The sequence below is a fragment of the Delphinapterus leucas genome, chromosome 6 (genome assembly GCF_059928025.1).
Source record: "Delphinapterus leucas isolate spDelLeu-1000000601 "Yukka" chromosome 6, BTC_Dleu_Yukka2, whole genome shotgun sequence".
NCBI classification, from domain to species: domain Eukaryota; kingdom Metazoa; phylum Chordata; class Mammalia; order Artiodactyla; family Monodontidae; genus Delphinapterus; species Delphinapterus leucas.
Genome location: NC_143134.1, coordinates 115,199,308 through 115,220,000, shown reverse-complemented (window position 1 = coordinate 115,220,000; position 20,693 = coordinate 115,199,308). Strand labels below are relative to the sequence as shown.

The 20,693-nt window shown below is 39.7% G+C and overlaps 1 protein-coding gene across 7 annotated transcripts in view; it reads left to right on the top strand.

The window, feature by feature from the left end:
• Window positions 1–20,693, top strand: part of MAPKAP1 (MAPK associated protein 1) — a 230,645-nt gene that overhangs the window by 56,966 nt on the left and 152,986 nt on the right. The gene's annotated exons all lie outside the window — the stretch shown is intronic.

Here is a 20,693-nt window from a genome sequence, read left to right as displayed (position 1 = left end):
GGTAATTCACATGACTCTAATGATAACAATAACATTAATAATAGCAACTTGCATATATTAAGAATTTACTATGTGCTAGTCACCATTCTGAGTGCTTTGCATGTAATGATTAATTTACTTCTCACAACAGCCCTGCGAAGAGTTATTACAGTAATCCCCAGTTTGAGAGGTGAGGAGACTGAGGCCCAGCAAAGTTAAATAATTTGCCTTAGGTTGCATAGCTGGGAGGTGGGGAGTCAGCATGTGAGCCCAGGCAGTCCGGCTGTAGACAGCGTTCCTAATCTCTGCGTTATGCTTGCATGAGGTGTGAGGGCTCCCAAAGGTCTCCTACTTGTTATTGTGAGGTTAATTCTCAGCCAGATTTTGAGCGGCTCCATGTTTTCCCCAAGGGGTTGGCCGAAAAGGTAGGGATCATTCCTTTTGCCCTGAGGTTTTCATAAAGTCTTTTTGCCAGTGGAATATTTGTAGCTGAAGCCATTTAGGAGACAGTGAGGTGCTTAGGGATAGAGCGCTGCTGTTCTGCTGATGACACAATGGCTTATGTGCTTTGGTCTTAAAGGGTACAGGCTCTGTTTCCTCAAGCCCAAATGATTGAGGGAAATGAGTGAGAGTAAGCTGATTGCACTTTAATTTTGGAAGGATCGAGGTAATTTGTACAGCCTGGTAAGTATTTAGACTTGACTAGGAGGAAGGGTGTTGCTTGTAGAAAAAGCAGAAAAATATTAAAGTGTATTTTGTGTGCAAAACAAAGGGTCTTTCTGTGAAATCAGTAACGTCTAGGTGATTATTTTCAAAGAAAGATTATTTCCAAAGTGAGATTTAAGCCATTTAAAGATGTGAATTGATGGGAGTACTTTTCTTCTTTTTCACCACTCTCTCCTCACGATGTGTCCCTAAGGTCATCCAGTGATTCCTTCTCAGTGTCTGTCAGATTTGACACTTCTCAGATTCACTCCTTTGTTCTAGGACCTTCTCGGATCCCGTTTATGTTACAGCAGCAGCTTCCAGGCTGGTCTCCCTGCCACCTGTGCCCTCTCCTTCTGTGTGTCGTGTATAACAGTGGCCAGATTAAATACCCCCACTGCCCTCCTGAGGTAGCAAAACTAAACTCCACTTGACAGAGCCCTTCAGCAGTGGCAGCCTTTCTCCCCACATACTTTCCAACTTAATTCTTACTGTTCAGTGAAGTTTGATCTTTATTTACCCATCACCTACCTTTCTGTTGTAGGTATGCTACTTTAATTAATACATCATTTCTCATTTCAGCCCCAGGATAGCCCAGGGAGATAGAGATTTTTATTCTTGTTTTCTAGATGAGGAAACCAAGAGGCAGAGAGGAGAAAACCCTACAAAGGAACTTCCACGTGGTGCAAAATAATTATTAGTGGAACGAATGAATGAAAGCCAGTAATTAGGAAAGTTTGTGCCCTACTTGAACCTGGGTCAGCCTGATTGTAGATCGTCTGTCACCCTGCCTCCCAACAGAACCCCTTTTGCTGATTACCTGACAGTTTGGTAGTCTGACTGCAAATGATTTCTAATTTTTTCACACCTTTGCTCCAGTCATTTCTTCAACCCGGACTGCAGTTAGCCCATTGCCTCATTGTCTGCAGAAAACAGAACAAAATTCATTCTGGTTAGCGCTTTGATACTTAAACCACTTTTTTTTTTTTTTTTTTTTTTTTGCGGTATGCGGGCCTCTCACTGTTGTGGCCTCTCCCATTGTGGAGCACAGGCTCCGGACGCACAGGCTCCGGACGCGCAGGCTCAGCGGCCATGGCTCAACGGGCCCAGCCGCTCCGCGGCATGTGGGATCTTCCCGGACCGGGGCACGAACCTGTGTCCCCTGCATCGGCAGGCGGACTCTCAACCACTGCGCCACCAGGGAAGCCCTTGAACCACTTTTTATCTTGCCATTCCCTCTGCACTTTTGTATCATTTACATTATACTTAGAGACTGATTTGTGACGTTTGTAGTCAGATCGTGTGTGTATGTGTGCTTCACAGTGGGCTTTTTGGGCAGGGGTCTGGGTGTGTTGGGTTAAGTGTCAGACAGTCTTGGGTCCTGGCTTTGCCACTTAGTGTCTGTACAATTTTGGGTAAATAAGAGCTTAACTTCTCTTGGACCCCAGCGTCCTCTCCTTCCAGCCTTGCTGGTAGGAGTTGTGAGACTTATCGGAAGGCTCATGCATGAGAAAATGTTGCTGTAGTCACTGGCACATAATAAATGACCAACTCATATAGATTAATTTCTTCAATTAATTAGTGCTTTTCAGTGGTGGATGGTCTGGTAGCTAGACACACTAGTACACCCACACTATGTGCAGTATTTGGTTTAGACTTTTCTCTCTAGGGATGATGACCCTTCTGGCAGTGTTAGATGGACTTTTCCAGCTCACATGTTAGAGAATATGCAGTTATCTGGCAGATATTATAGTTATAGAGTTGTTAGGTGTACAGGAGTTTTGAATTATCTACTTTATTTCACTTGCCTTTGTTATATCTTTGATATATATACATTAACATTTTTTCTTACATACTTTTTTCAAACCAGTACTTCCCTTAGGTTAAGTGTTTGGTTTAGCTTTTTTCCTTCTTTCTATTCAGTTTTATTTTTGTTCCTGTCTGCACATCTCTTTCAAGATATGTTTTTCTGTTCTAGGCACAACACCTGTCATTGGAGAGGTGTTTTCTGCCTTTGCTTGGTTCACAGTCGAGTTGATCTTGGAGCCAGTCTCCTCTCTTCTGTTGTTTGGGAGTAGTACCCTAGAGTTCCTGCCGACACACATCAGTGGAGGAGGAAGACCTGGGAATAAGGAATGTAGTCTCTGCCATGGAGCTGTCTGTCCTTTAGGGGAAGGCATCTCAGAGCAGCAGCTGTTCCCACCACACCAGCCATAGGTGGTGCCCGGGGGTTGTATGTGTGCCAGACTGAACTGAGCTGCTCTAGGTGGGCCATGTTTAAGCAGGTATAGACATGCCCCTTAGCAGTTTTATTTCATTTAATTTAGTGAAAACTTATTGAGTGTCTACTTTCTAGGCCCTCTGGATACATATATGAATAAATTCCTACCCCTGCTCTGAAGGAACTTGTATGTAGACTAATAGGTAAACAAACCACAGCAAGGAGCATTAAGAAAGTTCTAAATTAAAGACAGCTTAAAAATCCAAGTTCCGTGTATCTCTTTTTGAGCAGTAGATGCTAACTTATCTTTAGCATAATTTAGTTTTAGTTTAGGTGTAATTTTGCATCATGCTTGTGCACCTACCTTGGTAATCGTTGAATTTTTCTTTTTATATAATAAATACTCCTTTTCAGTGACTAGCTTACATTCCTTTGGCAGATATTGCAGAGTTTACATACCTCTTTCTTTAAGGCTGCTTCATGAACGGTCTTGTGGAGAAGGCAAGGGTGGGAGTGTTTTAGCAAAGAGTAGAACAGTGTTCTTCTTGGTGAGGATGCAGTGAGTGATAGGAGTCATTTTGGCCTGAATATATAGTGGAAGGGAGTTGTTTTTTCTTTTTTTAATTTGAGCAGTAGCTGGGGAACATATAGAGAAAAAGATAGTTTGGGAAGTGGGGGGAACCCAGTGGTAGTTTATATCTAGGAGCTTTTATTTAGTTTGTGAAGTATTGGGAAACTTCCCCAATCATCTGAGGAGAGGTGCGTGCCACTACTGATGTATGGGGTGAGTGGGGCTATTCTAAGCTGCTGCTCTTGGTGTAAATAGACATTCGAGAACATCTGATAATTCTGAGGGTAAAATTAGTAGGACTAGATGTCTGCCTGGCCCTCTGGGAACAGAAGGCTTCCTGGTGGAAAGGCTGGAATTGCTGAAGAATGGCATGCCTCTGATTAAATGGAAAAAGACTAAGGATTAGAGCTAAAGAGAAAGACTCCAACGTTAGACTGGTTAGCTTTGTCTGTGGACTAATTAGAGAGGGGATGACTTTTCCATCCAGTAGATGGTGATGGAGAAAAGCAGAGGACAGGCAGCACAAAATGTGTTTTCCTATCCCAGAGTTCTGCCCTTTTCTTGCTGGTAAGTCCTCATGAACTCTTTGAGCCTCAGTTTCCTCATGTGAAAGAAATGGGGATAATAACACCTACTGGATGTGGTTATTTTGAAGGTTAAATGGAGAACACCGGTGAAAGTGCTACAGAAGCTGCCTCCTGTTACTCTAATAGGTTATTATATTCAGCGTCACGTGCTGCAGCTTTGACTTTCTGTCTCCCCTGTGGCCCTTCGTCAAGCGTTCTCAGGATTCTGTTCCAAGGAGAAATTTAAACCTTGCCTAGCTTCACCAGTACTCAGTTTGACCACAGAAAATGGGTTCGTGAGGCTGTGTAATGTTCATTTGCCAGTTAGAAAGGAAGTGAAACCATAGGTATTTCAGTGAGATTCTTTTCCCTCTTCCCCACTTTGTGAAAAGTATATTCATATGTTTTATAAGACTCCACTACAAGTCTAAGTTGGTGACAAGAATCACCATTATTGCTAAATTTATTATACTTTCACCTCTTTTCCCTGAGTGACTCATTGAATCCTGGAAATGGAACTGTGTTTTTGTTTAGGAGGAGGTGGTGGTGAGGGAGAACTTGGGAATGACTTTTAAGTAAGAGAACTTTGTATTATATTTATCTGTCTGGAGGCAATAAGTCTGTTTCAGCAGATTAAATACAGACTTCTTTATAAAGCCCTGTTTTCTCAAACCTCTTATCAGCAGCACTTGGCAGTAATCACACCTACGGAAACTTGTAATTTTCCTCAAGGAGGTGACACTGACAGAATTAAAAATGAAGGAACCCCCCTGAAAAGCAAGTTCATTACAAATTAACAGTGGTCTTAGCAAAGCAGTGGGCTAAGGCGTGTCAAATAGCGATATGGATAAAGAAACCCAGCATTTTAAACTGTCAGAGCTGGGAGCAGGGCTAGCCTGAGAACAAATTAATCACATATTGTCAAGGCAAAGTTGCATCAAATTAACACATCGGATTCCAGCATATTAATGTTAGAATGCTTTCACCTGATTATTACTGCAAACCATTGCCCCTCTTTGAATGCAAAGATATAATTAAATTGCTAAATAGAAAGTGCATATAATATCTCCACATGCATTTAGGATGCGTGAGCTGAAAAGTGCACATCCTGGGAAGTGACAGATTCTATTTGTAGGGGGAAAACTTTACTTATTTTCCCTTTTATTTACTTGGGAGTACTAGAGTATGAAATTAGAAAAGTTAGTTATGTTATTCATATCCTATATGAGTTAGATGAAATACAGGTTTAATTTAACTGATTTGCTACACTGGCTATGAGTACATAATTACCTCTGCATTTTTCTGGAAGAGAAATGGAAAATATTGCACAATAGTCCTTTACAACAAAATCGCCCATTACACGTAATCCTAGTGGTGAATCTGTTATCAGAAGGTTCTTAGGAGAAACTAGACTGGCCATTTCTGACAACTGCCTTGTACATAGGAGTTACTTTCTGGCTCTGCTTGACCTAGTGTGTGTGTTTTACGATATTCAAAACAAGAATTCTGGCAGAAGGCCAACTCTAGTTGACCATTCTGATCAAGGAAGCAGCCAAGAAAGAAGAACTTGCTTTTTGTTAGTCCCTGCTTGTCCCAGGTTATACTCGGGCCAGGCCTTCTGGCTTGCTGTCTCTGCTACTCACATCCAGCCTTGCTGTGTCTGTTAGGCACACTTAGGCTTGGCTGTTCTCCCTCTGTCCTCTAGCAAGCTCTCATGGTCCTCTGCGTTAAAATCTTCCTTAAAACTCGCCTACTTTCATGAAGCCTCCTTCAGCAACCCAGGCATTCACAGACATCTCTCTTCAGCTTTGGGATAGGGCAGCCTTGATTTACAAATCTCACTTAGGAACAGCTGTGGGGCTTGTAAACGCGGAAAAAGGAAGCAGTGATCACTAGGAGCCAGCGTGGGTTCACTCAGAACCAGGCAGGTCAAGATAACCTCATTTCTTTCTTCGGTAGTGTGATTATCTAGAGTACTGTGGTCATGGTGTTCTGAATTTCAGTAAAGCATCTGACTGTTGTAGCAGAATCTTGTACAGTATTCTTGTAGGCAAGCTGAAGAAACGTTGGCCAGTAACATTGTGGTCAGGTGGGCTTGCACCTGGCCTGAGCGACGAGGCACAGAGTGACTATAGACACGTGTTGATCTGGATAGCTATCTATTGTGGCAAGCTGCAGGACTCCGTGTGTTTAGGGGCTTGGTGAGAACATTGATGACAGGCTGATCACATTCATGGAAGGCAGAAACTGGGGGGAATAACAGGCATGTGCTGTAACAAAGTCAGGGACCGAAGTGGCCTTGACAAGACAATGGTACACTTGCGCTTAGGCCATAAAATGCAGTTGTTTGTGTATGGGGGGCAGTGAAAGAGAAGGGCAACATATGGTTTAACCAAGACGTACATGGAAGAAAGTTGGTTGTAAGCCCAGTATGACTGAACACAGCCAGAGAGGTAGAAGAAAAACTCATTCGTTCATTCAGTCTGAAATATTTCTTGAGAGCCTATATGTGCCAGGAACTTTGCTAAATGCTGAGGATACAATGGCAAATGAAACAGAGGCCCCAAACTCATGGTGTATGTAATCTTGTAGAAGATTGAGACAATTACAATAAGATGTACCAAATGCTATGGGAGGAAAAGTTCAGTAGGCTGAGCTCCTTAAAGGAGGGGCACCTGGCTGGGACTTGGGATGGGTGGGTATTAGGGAAGACCCCTTAGATGAACCCTAAGCCAAACTTTGAAGGATGGGAGGGGGTTAGTTAGGTAAGAAGCTTCCAGGCAGGGGAAATGCAGGTATAAAAATCTGAGGTGAGAGAAATTCTGGTGGATTCTGGGAGAAAGAAGGTAGTTGAGTGTGCCTGCAACGTAGAGGGTGGAAGAGGCAAGAGATGAGGCTTGATCAAGAAGGTTCTGACCTGATCCTGAGAGTCATATTTTGAGCAAGGGATTGACATCCTCAGGTCTGAATAAATCACTGTGCCTCCACTTAGCAAAAGTAGAGAGTTTAGTGTGCGGGAGTAGTGTGTGCCTATAAGACGGACTTTGGCGACTGTAAACAGCCTGTGTTCAGACATAGGCTGCCAGGAGGAGGTGGAGACTGGGAATGGGGTGTATGAGTTGGGATTTACAAAATCTGCCCGGAGAAGAGAAGACCCAGGAAGATCTGAGCATTGCCTGAATGTGGTAGAAATGTTCTCAGGCAGAGGAGGGTTCTACATGGCTCTGCCAGGCTGGGCACAGCAAAGGGAGTGTTAACCATCTTTCCATGGTTAAGTGTTCATTGTTGCTGTTTGGGAGGCAGTGTAGTAAAATAGAAGGAGCCTTAACTCCCTAGACTTGCATTCTATAGTCTTGTACCTTACCTTTAGGTCTTTAATCCATTTTCAGTTAATTTTTGCGTGTGGTGTAAGGTAAGGGTCCAGCTTCATTCTTTGACATGTGGATATCCAGTTTTCCCAGCACCATTTGTTGAAGAGACATTCTTACCTTACGTGACTTATAGTGAAAGCACAGCTCACAAGTAGAAAGATAATGGTCAGAGTTTTATCCTTCATATTTATGTGACTTTCCCTGATAATCTACATAGTAAAGCCTCTTATTTGAAATACACTTTTTCTTATTGTGGTAATCATTTTGCAATATATATAGAGAGAGATAGATAGATATAGATATATAGATCAAATCGTTATGTTGTACACCTTAAACTAATACTCTGTGTCGATTATATCTCAATAAAGCTTCGAGAAAAATACCTTTTCCCTCATCTCATCACTTGCGTCCATATTCTGTCATATCATGCTTCCCGTTCTTTGTATGTTCTGTTCTCTGTGCCTGGAATGTCTTCGTCAGTGAATTCCTGTTTATCTTTTAAGATTCAGCCCACATATGACCTCCCTTGACTCCCTCAAGTTCACTCCCAGAAGTTGCACTTATCACACTCCATTGTAATTATATGTTTACATATCCTTCGCACACACAAGAATGTAAGCTCTGTGTGGACAGGGACAATGTTCAGTTTGTCTTTATAACCCAGCAACTAGCACAGATCCTGTCATCCAGTAGTCATTTAGTAAAATTAAATGAATGAACAGGCCACCTTTGTCATAGAGACTATAAAATGGTGAAGGGTAAGATGCCTCAGTTTTATATATAATGAGCTGAGCTTCTGTCTCCTCAATTCTAAAATTAGGAGATAGATAAGTTCTCTGAGGTCCCTTCTGGCTCCAACAATCTATGAAGATTGCATAGGGAATTCCTATCCAAGTACTCCCAGAGCTTCATTACCACAAATCTCACAAGATCTACCATCAAATGAGACCAAATCTTAACTTTTTTTGGTTGGGGGGCTGGGGGCCCTAAGGAATTTTGCCGTTCAAGGGTCAGGTGAAGTAAAGTGTGTTGGCTGAGCCTTTCCAGTGTGTTCTGGTTTCAGCAGTTCTGTCTTTCATTGCAGGCAAGGCATTCCCACCCTCTTTTGGCCTCACTGTTCTCATTTCTAAAATTGGGAAGATTGGACAGAGTCATCAATTTTTACTGATTCAGTATGTGTGTGTTTGAGGGGGTAATGAATGTATTTTGAAAAAGCATATTCAATATTCTAATATTATGTAAGGAAAATTTAAAAATAATTTTTATACAATACTTACAAAGAAGTAAAGCCTCATTAAGATTTGACTGTTGGGGATATGCAGAAGATAGAATAAATTTTAATGGCCATGGTGAGGTGCACATCATCTTTGGGGGAGTGTGAGATTTTTATAGTTATCAGAAGGGGTCGTGGGTTAAAGATGGTCATGAAACAACACTGCATTAGTTTCTGTTCCTATTCTAATTTTCTATGATTCTGTAATGATGAAAATTTCACAGAAGGCTTTAGTGGGATGAGCCCTACTTAATTCTGGTGTATGTATGAGTTGTACCTACAGGTTTTGTTTGCTTGTTTGTTTTTTAAAATTGAATCCTGACTCTGTTACTTACTAGCTATGTGACCATGGGCCAATCACTTAATCTCTCTGAGCCTTACTTTTTTCATTTGTAAAAGGGATATGATGGTTAACACCTTCTATGTAAGATTATAGTGAGAATTAAATAATTAAAGCTCTTAGTGGATGGCACATCATAAATGTTCTGTTCATATTAGTTATTATTGTTAGAGATTTGGAGGTGAATATTAACCACACCTCTCCCTGATCTGACTTTGGTACCCTGAGAGTTCCAACGTAGAAATCAGAAAAATGGAATTTTAAATGTTCATTTTATTACTGGCAAATCTGCTTATGATTTGCAGCCCTAATACTTCCTCCACTGAGTGTAGACCAGCACTATCTGGTAGAAGTTTCTATGTTGATGGAAATGTTCTATATCTGTGCTGTCCAGTATGGTAGCCACCACTCACATGTGACTGTTAAGTACTTGAAATGTGACTAGTGTGACTGTGGAACTGAATTTTAAATTTTACTTAAATTAAATTTAAATGGCCACATGTGGTTAGTGGCTACTGTATTGGACAGTGCAGGTCTAGACATTGGGATGACTCACCCAAGGCAATATCTGATCTGCAGAGGAGACAGACTTTTCAGAATTGCTGTCTCATACCCTTTCCATGCCAGTAATGGAATTAGAGAGATCTGGGCCCTCAGACCTGCTGCTAGAAAGCTGGCCAGGTCCCTGACCCCCAAAGTTTGAACACAGGAGCAACTGCTGAGCAGACACTGAGTGCCTGGAACGGCTAAGGCCATGTCAGTTAACTCACTCTTCCTGGGACAAAGAGAAGGAATCTGATTTTCCCCAATATTTCTAAAAGGGCAGAGAGACCTATTTTGTGGCTAAAGCTAAGAAGCCTGGAAACAGAAGGAATAGTTCCCCTTATACTAGTGACTGCATGTTGTGGACAGAGCATTTTCTTAATAAATTTTAAACTTTCAATGCGTAGTGATAAAGACTTGTTTATATTTTGCTTCCTTCTATACTTTAAATATGACCCTAGTTTTTTCCTTCTATACTTGTGTATTTTTTTTTTTACCATGTAGTTGGATGATTCTAAGCGTAGCTTATTTTTAGACAGAATGAAGACAAATACTTAAAACTACAATTAGAATAAAATGTTTTGTAAATCTCTGCCCTGAATTCAGTCTTATTTATATTGACCATGGCTTTTGGTAAGCTTATGGAAAGTCAGTTGCTTCTTTGTAGCTCTTTTTTCTTCTTCTTCATGTTCTTTTCATTGGGCTTAAGTATTAAAGGGAATCTTATCAGTATAGCTTGTTTCTATAGAAACAAGGGGAAAGGGGAAAGTTGATGTTTCTTTTGAAACTTCCCCAAAGGAACATCTTGCTTATAGCCTAGCAGCATGTGTAGTGATTGTGTAGTTTCAGGGTGTGGGGACATCCTGTTGTCCATGAGTAACTGAGTGAATTTGAAATGGCAATATTTTGGAATCAGATCTTACATTTGGAGATTTGTCTTGAAGTCACCATCACATGTACAACACCCCACCTTTATTGAAATAAACATCGGTTATGCTTCTAAAGTTTTCCATTGATATCCTTTCTCATTAAGTATATTCAGCCTATTAAAGAGTGGTCTTAAAGACCCATGTATAATTATGGGATATGAGCAGTTATTTTAATGACCATGTGATTTATATCATGAGGATATAGCATATCTAAAGCAGCCTTCAATTAATTAGAAGAGGCTATTTAACCTACATGTATAAAAATTCCAATTAAAACATCTTTGCCAAACTTCTTGTCCAATTTTATTGTATTTTATATGGTTCAGTTGTTTGAAATATCCTTAAAAACAGTTATTGTCTTGGAATGGTAAAGCATTGATTAAGCATTTACTGTGTGTTAGGCATGTGCTAAGTATTTTATATATATTATTTCATTTAATCCTCACAACAGCCTGTGAGATAGGCGGTGGTGTCACTGGTTTACAGATGTGAAAATTTCTCTGGACCTCAGTCCTCTATATTGGAGTTAATATTACCCACTTCAGTGTGTTATGAGGATTAAATGAGATAATACATGCCCACCTTGAAGCAGGTACTCAATAAATGATAGCAGCTATTCTTGTTATTTTTGATTTCATGTTTTAAACAGGTAATGCTTCTTATGATTCAAAATGTAAAAAGATATTATACAGTGAAAAGTCTTTCTCGTTCCTGTCTTCCATTCATCTAGTGCCTACCCATACCCATTTTGTTAGTTTGTTGTAGATCTTCCAGAGTGTACATATACAAATATGAATTTATATTCTTTCACCTTTTACGCAAAATGTAACATACTACTAACACTGTTCCAGAGCTTCCTTTTTTTTACTTAACAGTATAACTTGGAAATCTGTCTGTATTAGTGCCCTGAGAATTTCTCATTCCTTCCTATTGCTGCATAGTATTCCATTGTTTGGAAATATTATAGTTTCTTTAGCCAGTTCCCTGTTGATGGAGACTTGAGTTGTTTCTAATATTTTGCTATTATAAACAATGCAGCAGTGAATAATCTTGTACATATGGCATTTAAAAGTGTGCAATTATATATGTAGGATAAATTCCAGGAAGCAGAATTGCTGGGTCAGAGGGAATAGGCATTTGTGATTTTTGTAAGTATTGCCAAATTGCCCTGCATAGGGATTGTGTCAGTTACACTGCTACCAGCAATATGTGAGAGTGCCTGTTTCCTCACAGCTTCACCACAGAATTTATCAAATGTTTGGATTTTTGCCAGTCTAATAGGTGAAAAGTGAATCTGTGTCATTTTAATTTGCATTTCTCTTATGAGTGAGGTTGAGCTTTTCATTTGTTTAAGAACCTTGGCAGTTTTGTGAATTTCCCAGATGTATTGGATTCTTGATCTTTTTCTTATTTGCTAGGAGTTCTTTATATGTTAGGGAGATTAGTCCAGTTTATTGTGTATCTTTTGATTTTGTGGATTTTTTTGGGCTAGATATACTTTTTTTAATATAGTGTAATTTGTCATTTTTTCCCTTTACAGCTTCTGGATTTTGAATTCATTTGTTTGGGGAAGTATTTTTCATATTCTTGAATAATTCTTAAGTTTATTCCTAGATATTTGCAGTTATTGCTGTTGTAAATGGGGTCTTACTTTCTGTTACATTTTTAGTATGTGTGCGAAACGTGCTGATTTCTGTGTTAATTTTGTATTCCTTTACATTACCAAATTCCCTGTTTATGGTAATTTTTCGTTAGTTCTTATGGGATTTCCATGTACAAGAGTATTATTAATACAGAATAATATAATATAGTGATTTATTTTTACCTCTTTCATTTCCATTTTTGTACCTCTGACCACTTTCTCTTTTCTAGTGTTGTTATCTTTATCACTATTACCACTACCACAGTACTTGGCATTAAGCTAAAAGTTGGCATTAAGTAAATGTTAATTCTCTCTTTAAATTACAAGCCATAAATATCTAAAATGTAGCTAGCCAGTGATTATGTCAAGCAGAAAATATTAAGAAAAAATTTAATGAGTGAAAAAAGGGAGGGGGAGTTGAGAATGTCTTTGTAGTCTATGATCCTTTCCTGCAATGCTTGTAACAGCCTGTGTTAAATAGGGTGGGGTTTTTGTTTAGTTTTTGCCATTGTTGAAAAGATAATCATTTGAGATGTGTATTTTGAGTAACTATGGGTCTTTTCTCCCTTAGAAATCACTTGGCATTCCTTTTTCTTTCACTCTGGAGAAGAATTAGCACTTGACAATATACTATGAGATTATGTCTTTGTGTTCTACGAGTAATAACCGTGCATTTTATTAAATATAGACCAGCATTAGAATTAGCAACTGATGGACTTCCCTGGTGGTACAGTGGTTAAGAATCCACCTGCCAATTCAGGGGACACAGGTTTGAGCCCTGGTCCAGGAAGATCCCACGTGCCATGGAGCAACTAAGCTCTTGCGCCACAACTACTGATCCTGTGCTCTAGAGCCTGCGAGCCACAACTACTGAGCCCGCCTGCCACAACTACTGAAGCCTGTGCACCTAGAGCCCGTGCTCCGCAACAAGAGACGCCACCGCAATGAGAAGCCCGCATGCCACAATGAAGAGTAGCCCCCACTCACGGCAACTAGAGAAAGCCCACGCGCAGCAACGAAGACCCAACGCAGCCAAAAATAAAAATAAATAAATACACTAAAAAAAAAAAAGAATTAGCAACTGAAATCAGTTTAAGGTTTTCCAGAGCTTCTTAGCAGGAATTTTTGATTTTTATTTTCCTGCTAACTAACTTCCTGTTTCTTGATTCATAGTAGTCCTATAATGAGTTGTCTCTAGCATTAAAACTTTTGCTTTAAGAGGGTTCTGTTTTTGTTTGTTTGTTTTTTGTTTTTGGTAAACTGTAGGGGACCAGAAGAATTTGAAGGAGGAAAGAGTATGAAGAAAAATTAAGAGTGTTCTAGGACATAACGCATTTCTCTTTTCTTCCCTCCATACCTCCCTCCGTGTGCCCTTAAAGGAACTTGTTGGTTGCTTGGGAATAACTGGGTTCTTTTCTTCTCCATATAAGCTGAAAAGATTGTGAGGCTCCTCATTCATCTGTGAAGTAGAGAAATGGATTCACTTGTAAATATGTCTTAAATTTTTAAAAATTAATTGAGTAGATACAGAAAAGTATTTTAAAGGTATAGGCAGGGTATAAAGTTGTACAATAATCACTCATGTACCACCCAGTTTGGGAGTAAGAACATTACTTTTACTTCTGAAGTCCCCTCTGTATCTTCCTTGCTTTCTTCCCACTCATAGAAGGTGTCTTTAATTCCCTTGCTTCTCCTTATAGCTTTATCCCATGTATTTGTATCCCTAAACAATATAGTTTTGAACTTTATATAAATGTATTTATATATACTTACATATATTTATATATAATTAAATATTATAAATGTTTATATTTATAATAAATACTTAATTACGTTTTAAGTATTCTTCAGTAACTTTTTTCTCTCAACATTATGTCCCTGAGATTCACCCATGTTGATACCTGTAGCTGTATAGTTAATTCATTGTACAGGTATACTGCAGTTTATCTGTTTGATCGTTGATGAACATTTGGGTTGTTTACAGTTCTTGCTATTACAAACAATACTGTTTATAAATATTTTACATGTGTAAGGATTACCCCAAAAGCAGAGGCTTAAAAACAGTTTTGACCATGAATCACATATAATAAGAGAGAATACATTTTAGATCCTGACCCAGTACACACATACATTAAGTACATGTGCACATATATACAATACATCGAAACAAAATTTTGTGAAAGAATACTGACCAGAACCAAGTGTAAATGCACTCTGATATATTTTATTCTAATCTGTTCTATTTTATTAAAAAAAAAATGCTGGTCGAAAATGGCTAAATTGATTTCCCAACCCTCAGGACCATGGTTTGAAAATTCCTGTTGCAGAGTACATGCAGATGTGGAATTAAAGGGTCATAGCGTATGTGTGCATCTTCAACCTTAATAGATAATACTGAATTGTTTTCCAAAGTGGTTATTCCCATTTACACTCCCTCCAGCAGTATGTAAGTGTCCCATTTATCCCATCAGACTTAATTTTTTCATCTTGTAGATGTGAAATCATCTCGCTGTGATTTGAGTTTGTATTTCTCAGGTTATAATTGAGATTGACCATCTTGTGTGTGTATTGATTATTTATGTTTGCTGGTCTATGAAGTACTTTTTCAAATCTTTTGTCCATTTTTGTTTATCATGTCTTACTGATTTGAAGGAATTTTTAAAAATGTATTTTGGATAGTAATCATTTTAATGTATTTGGACACTAACCATTCTGTTGCAAATATGTTCTCCCGATTGTGGCTTGTCTTCATTATCTTTATGGTGTTTTCTGATGAGCAGAAATTCTTATTTTTAATATTGAATTTATAAGTCTTATACTTCATTATTTATACTTTATGTGTCTTGTTTAAGAAATCCTTCTCTACCCCAAGATCATAAAGATGTTTTCCTATGTTGTATTTAAAGTTTTCATATTTAAATAATCCATCTAGAATTCATTTTGTTTTTAAATGTGTGGTGTGAGGTAAAGGTCCATTTTCATTTTTTTTTTTCTGGATGGTTAATCAGCTGTCCTGGCATTATTTATTTATTTATTAAAATAAATTTTATTTTATTTATTTTTTAAAATAAATTTTATTTTATTTATTTTTTAAAATAAATTTTATTTTATTTATTTTTGGCTGCGTTAGGTCTTCGTTGCTGCACATGGGCTTTCTCTAGTTGCTGTGAGCGGGGGCTACTCTTCGTTGTGGTACGTGGGCTTCTCATTGTGGGGGCTTCTCATTGCGGGCGCTTCTCTTTTTGTAGAGCATGGGCTCTAGGCACGTGGACTTCAGTAGTTCTGGCACGTGGGCTCGGTAGTTGTGGCTTGAGGACTGTAGAGCACAGGCTCAGTAGTTGTGGTGCAAGAGCTTGGTTGCTCCGCGGCATGTGGGATCTTCCTGGACCAGGGCTCGAACCCGTGTCCCCTGCATTGGCAGGTGGATTCTTAACCACTTCGCCACCAGGGCAGTCCCTTGGCATTATTTATTGAAGTGTCTCCTTTTCTTGCTGATCTGTGGTGCTAGCTCAGTGATACATCAGATTTCGTTATGTGTATGTTTCTCCACTCTCTCTTCTGTTCTCATGGTTTAGTTGTTTTTCTCCAGGTTAATATCACACTGTTTTAATTATTTCAGACTTAAAACAATTTCTGATATCTGGTAAATCATGTCCCATCAACCTCCTTTTTCTTGTTCATGAATGCCTTGTGTATTTTGACCTCTTTATTGCGCCAGCATGTAAATTTTGAAACTGCATGTCAGGTTTTTCAGAAATTCCTATTGAGATTTTGATTAAAATTGGACTAAGTTTGTAGATCAGTTTGGGAGAGCTGACGTCTTTAACATTTTGAACATGATATATCTCTCCATTTATTTAAGTGATATAAAATGTCTTTCATCAAATTTTGTAATTTCTCCATAGAAGTCTTATATGTCTTTTGTTAGACTGAATCACACATACTTAATATATTTTGATTCTATTCTCAATATCTTTTAAATCAGTGTCTCCCTGTTTGTTCCTAGTGTTCAGAAATAGCAGTTGATTCTTCTACATCAATTTAATTTCAACAACCCTATTAAACTCTTATTAATCATATTTTGTACCTTTTTTTTGTAGTCTGGAGTCAGTCACTTGCAAATAATAATAGTTTTGGTTTGTTTGTTTTTTTGGCTGCGTTGAGTGGCTTGCGGGATCTTAGTTCCTGATCAGGGATTGAACCCAGGCCCCAGCAGTGGAGATGCCGAGTCCCTACCACTGGATTGCCAGGGAATTCCCAGTTTTATTATTTTCTTTCCAATCCTTGTACTTTTATTTCTTTTTCGTGCCTTACTGAACTGGCTAAGACCTCTAATACCATGCTGAAAAGAGATAGTCTTGTTCCTGATATTAAAGGGAGTACGTTCATTGTTTCACCATTAAGAATGATGTTTGTTATTTTATAGATGGCTTATGTTGGATTAAGAAAGGTCCTTGTTATTTCTTAGTTTGCTAAGATTATTATTTTTTAATCATGAGTGAATGTTGAATGTACTGAGTGCTTTTTCTATATTTATATAGACTACTATATATTTTTCTCCTTTAATTTCTTAATCTGATTAATTACAGTAATTTTCTTTGTTTAACTGACTTTGCATTTGAGAAGATAAATTTAACTTTGTTCATCAACTATCTTAGTTTTTATATATTGCTACATTGGTTGGTTAGTTTTTTTTTTCCTATGGATTTTGCATCTTTGTTTACACTGGCCTGTAATATTCCTACCTTATACTCTCAGGTTTTTTTTTTTAAAGACAACCCAGTTAATTAATTAATTAATTAATTAATTTTGGCTCTGTTGGGTCTTCGTTGCTGCACGAGGGCTTTCTCTAGTTGTGACGAGCGGGGGCTACTCTGTTGCTGTGCGTGCTCTCATTGCGGTGGCTTCTCTTGTTGTGGAGCACGGGCTCTAGGTGTGTGGGCTTCAGTGGTTGTGCCACCTGGGCTCAGTATTTGTGGCTCTCGGGCTCTACAGCGCAGGCTCAGTAGTGGTGGTGCACGGGCTTAGTTGCTCCGTGGCATGTGGGATCTTCCCAGACCAGGGCTCGAACCTGTGTCCCCTGCATTGGCAGGCGGATTCTTAACCACTGAGCCACCAGGGAAGTCCCTACGCTCAGGTTTTGATATGGAGGCTTTCTAGCCTCATAAAGTGCTTTAGGAATTGTTCTTTTTCAGTACCATTGAATAGTATGGTTAATATTAGCACTCTCTATATTTTGAATGTTTGGTAGAACTTGCTAATAAAACTAGTTGTCACCGGCTGGGTTTCCCTGGGAAGCAGACTCTGAAATGGAGATTAGCATGCAGGAAATTTGTCAGAGAGTGCTTTCTGGATCATCGTCTGCCGGGGGAAGGGAAGGAAACAGGATTGGGTAGAAGGAATTGGACAGTAGGGCTTATACCATGGAGCACATTCTGAAGCTAGGATGGCCCTTTAGAGTTGTCCCAAGTTGGGATAAGGGGGCCAGGCCTTAATATTCTTGCAGTGACCGTGCAGTCTGTCCTTTGTACTGCTTATGTTTACTTGATTCATATAAGTAAATATGCATTTACTGGGACCACTCCTTCATCTCTATGGTGGGCTTCTGGTTTGGGGGGAAGCTTATACAAGGAAGGTTCATAGAATAAACTACACTCCCCATTTCTGCAACTGGTCTTGAGGCCAAAACTGATACTCATCTCCCTCTTCAAGTATCCATTCTAGTCCCTTAAGTCTCAGTTAGCATCTCTGCTGGTCTAGGTGGCTTTTATGGTATGATGACCCAGACACTTATCCCAGAGGCTCCAAGCCCTGGTTACCTTTCAAAGGCTGTGGCTGCTTCATTTGTCCATTTACCATCAAAACTGGGCAAAAGAGTAATAAAATATGTCCAAATGGATTTACTGACCAGACATGTTCCTTCCTGCCTGCATTGTCCTGATGAGAGTCCAAGTACTCCTGTCAGGGTAGTGATTTTTCTTCTTGCCTGATGTCCCTTGGCATGAGGAACCTGACCAGCAGACATAGTTTAACATTTAGTGGGACTTCTGCTGTGTCTCTTGGTAGAAGTGTTTTCCATTTGGGAGCCAGGTTCTCTAAATCCACAGAGCCCCAAATTCTAGGGATGGGAAGCATAAATTCCCCAAGTGGGTCACTGGGAGTAAGATGAGTGGGGCCACTCTTGCTTCTTCTCCTTGGTTCCTAGAACCATGTATCTTACCTACTGGGACATAATGCCATATAATGGTTGTTGATATTATTTTCTATATGTATTGCATCCTAAAGATGGCATCCCAGCCTCACAGGGTGTCATCTCTGAGCTAGTGTCTTATCTGCACCTTCAACAGGTTGTTCAGTCACTATTAGACTGAAAGCTTTTGGGTAGTATGGTGTGTAGTATGACCAGACAATCCCATGGTTATATGCAAGTACTGATTCTCCTTTGCTATAAAGTGGGTTCCTCGATCTGGTGCAGTGTTATGTGGGCTGCCATTTTGGCGGATCAAACACTCTGAGATAACAGTGCTAGCTGAGGCATTACTGGCAGGAAAGCCAAATCCATATTTGAACATGTGTTGATCTCTGCCAAAACCACTTTCAGAGTGGAAGCGGTCTAGTACATTCAACTTGCCACAAATGGCTGGTTGGTCTCCTTAAGGGATGGTGACTTATTGGGGGCTCAGCATTGTTCTGTGTTGCTGTCAGATTGGATATTTGATAGTGGGCAGTAGCAAAATCAGCCCTGGTGAGTGAGAGATCATGCTTTTGGGTCCATGATAGCCTCAGTCTGCTATCACGGCTAACTGTTCATGTGTCCATTGTGCCAGCACTGGGAGACCAGTAACAAAGACTGCCTGAAGGTAGAGGAAGTTTGTGTTGGGAGTCCCTAAGAGAGTGATTCACTAGGAGGACTCACAGGACTCAGCATGTAGTTCTCATGTCTTGTTAATTACAGTGAAAGGATACAAAGCACAATCAACAAAGGGAAAGGCATATTGGGCAAAGTGTAGAGAAACTGGATACATAATTCTAAGAGTCCTCTTCCAGTGGCATCATACTGGACGTGCTTAATCCTCCCAAAACAAGGTGTGTCAATATAGGTAACATTGTCTGCTAGGGAGGCTTATTAGAAACTCAGTGTCCAGGGTTTCTACAGGAAGCTGTTCACATGGGCACCCTCTGCCTAGCATGTATCAAATTCCAGAGTCCTAGAAGGAAGGCAGGTGTTCAGGGTAAACCACGTTTACACAGTTTAGGCACACTTGAGCTGCTCTTATCAGTTAGGGTAGTGAGCACTCTCCTGAGGTCCAAGTTCCCACGGGTCTACATATTTTAACCTCCTGACACATCTCCTTCCACACAAAGGAGAGGAGCAAATGCGTTGTCCAAACTTTGGCTATTGAGAACACTTCCTATCACTGTCGTCTTTTAAGGCCACTCCTGAGTGGGGCTGTATTGCAGCCATGGTCCATTTTCAGCTTCAACAACGGTCCATTTTCAGCTTCCCCAGCAGTTCTTGAAATGTTGGTATATAGCCCTTTCTCTGTATATGATTGCCTGACTAAATGGCCATTGGTCCCTTTGGGGGAATCATTAAAATGTTTAGTTGCTGTGGGGGTACAGGTCCTTCTTCCTTTAGCTTTATCTCGTAATCTCACATTTTTTGATATGTTTGCCTCTAGATATTTCTAATTTGTATTACTTCTTATCTGATACATGAATTATTTATGAATGTTTCTAAATTTCCAAACCTAGAAGGTTTTTCTAATTTTTCTTTTTGATTATTGACTCTAACTTAATTGTTTTGTGGTTAAAGAAGATGGCCTGATGATACCAATTACTTGAAATTTGTTTAGCATGATTTTATGCCCACTAATGTAAGTCACTTTTCACAAATATTACCTCTGAACCTAGAAAGACTGCTGGAACAACTTCTGCTGTTGGGTGCAGAATTCTGAATATATCCATTAGGTCAAGCCTGTTAACTGTGTTAAAACCTGTATCTTTTTGTCTGCCTGATATCAATTAGACAAAGATATGTTAGAATCTTCCCCTATGTTGATAAATTGTTTATTTTCTCATGTAGTTCTGATAAATTTTCCTTTATATATTTTGAGGTTATGTTTCTGGGTTCATACAATTTCAGAATTGTTATTTCTTCTGGTGAATTGAACCATTTGTCATTTGTGACTATATCTCTAGTGAACTCTTCGCCCCCCCCCCCTTTTTTTTTTTTGCGGTACGCGGGCCTCTCACTGTTGTGGCCTCTCCCGTTGCGGAGCACAGGCTCCGGACGCGCAGGCTCAGCGGCCATGGCTCACGGGCCCAGCCGCTCCGCGGCATGCAGGATCTTCCCGGACCGGGGCATGAACCTGCGTCCCCTGCATCTGCAGGCGGACCCTCAACCACTGCGCCACCAGGGAAGCCCCCTTTTTTTTTTAAAATTAATTATTTGTTTATTTATTTTAGGCTGGGTTTATTTATTTTAGGCTGGGTTCAGTCTTCATTGAGGTGCGCAGGCTTCTCATTGTGGTGGCTTCTCTTGTTGAGGAG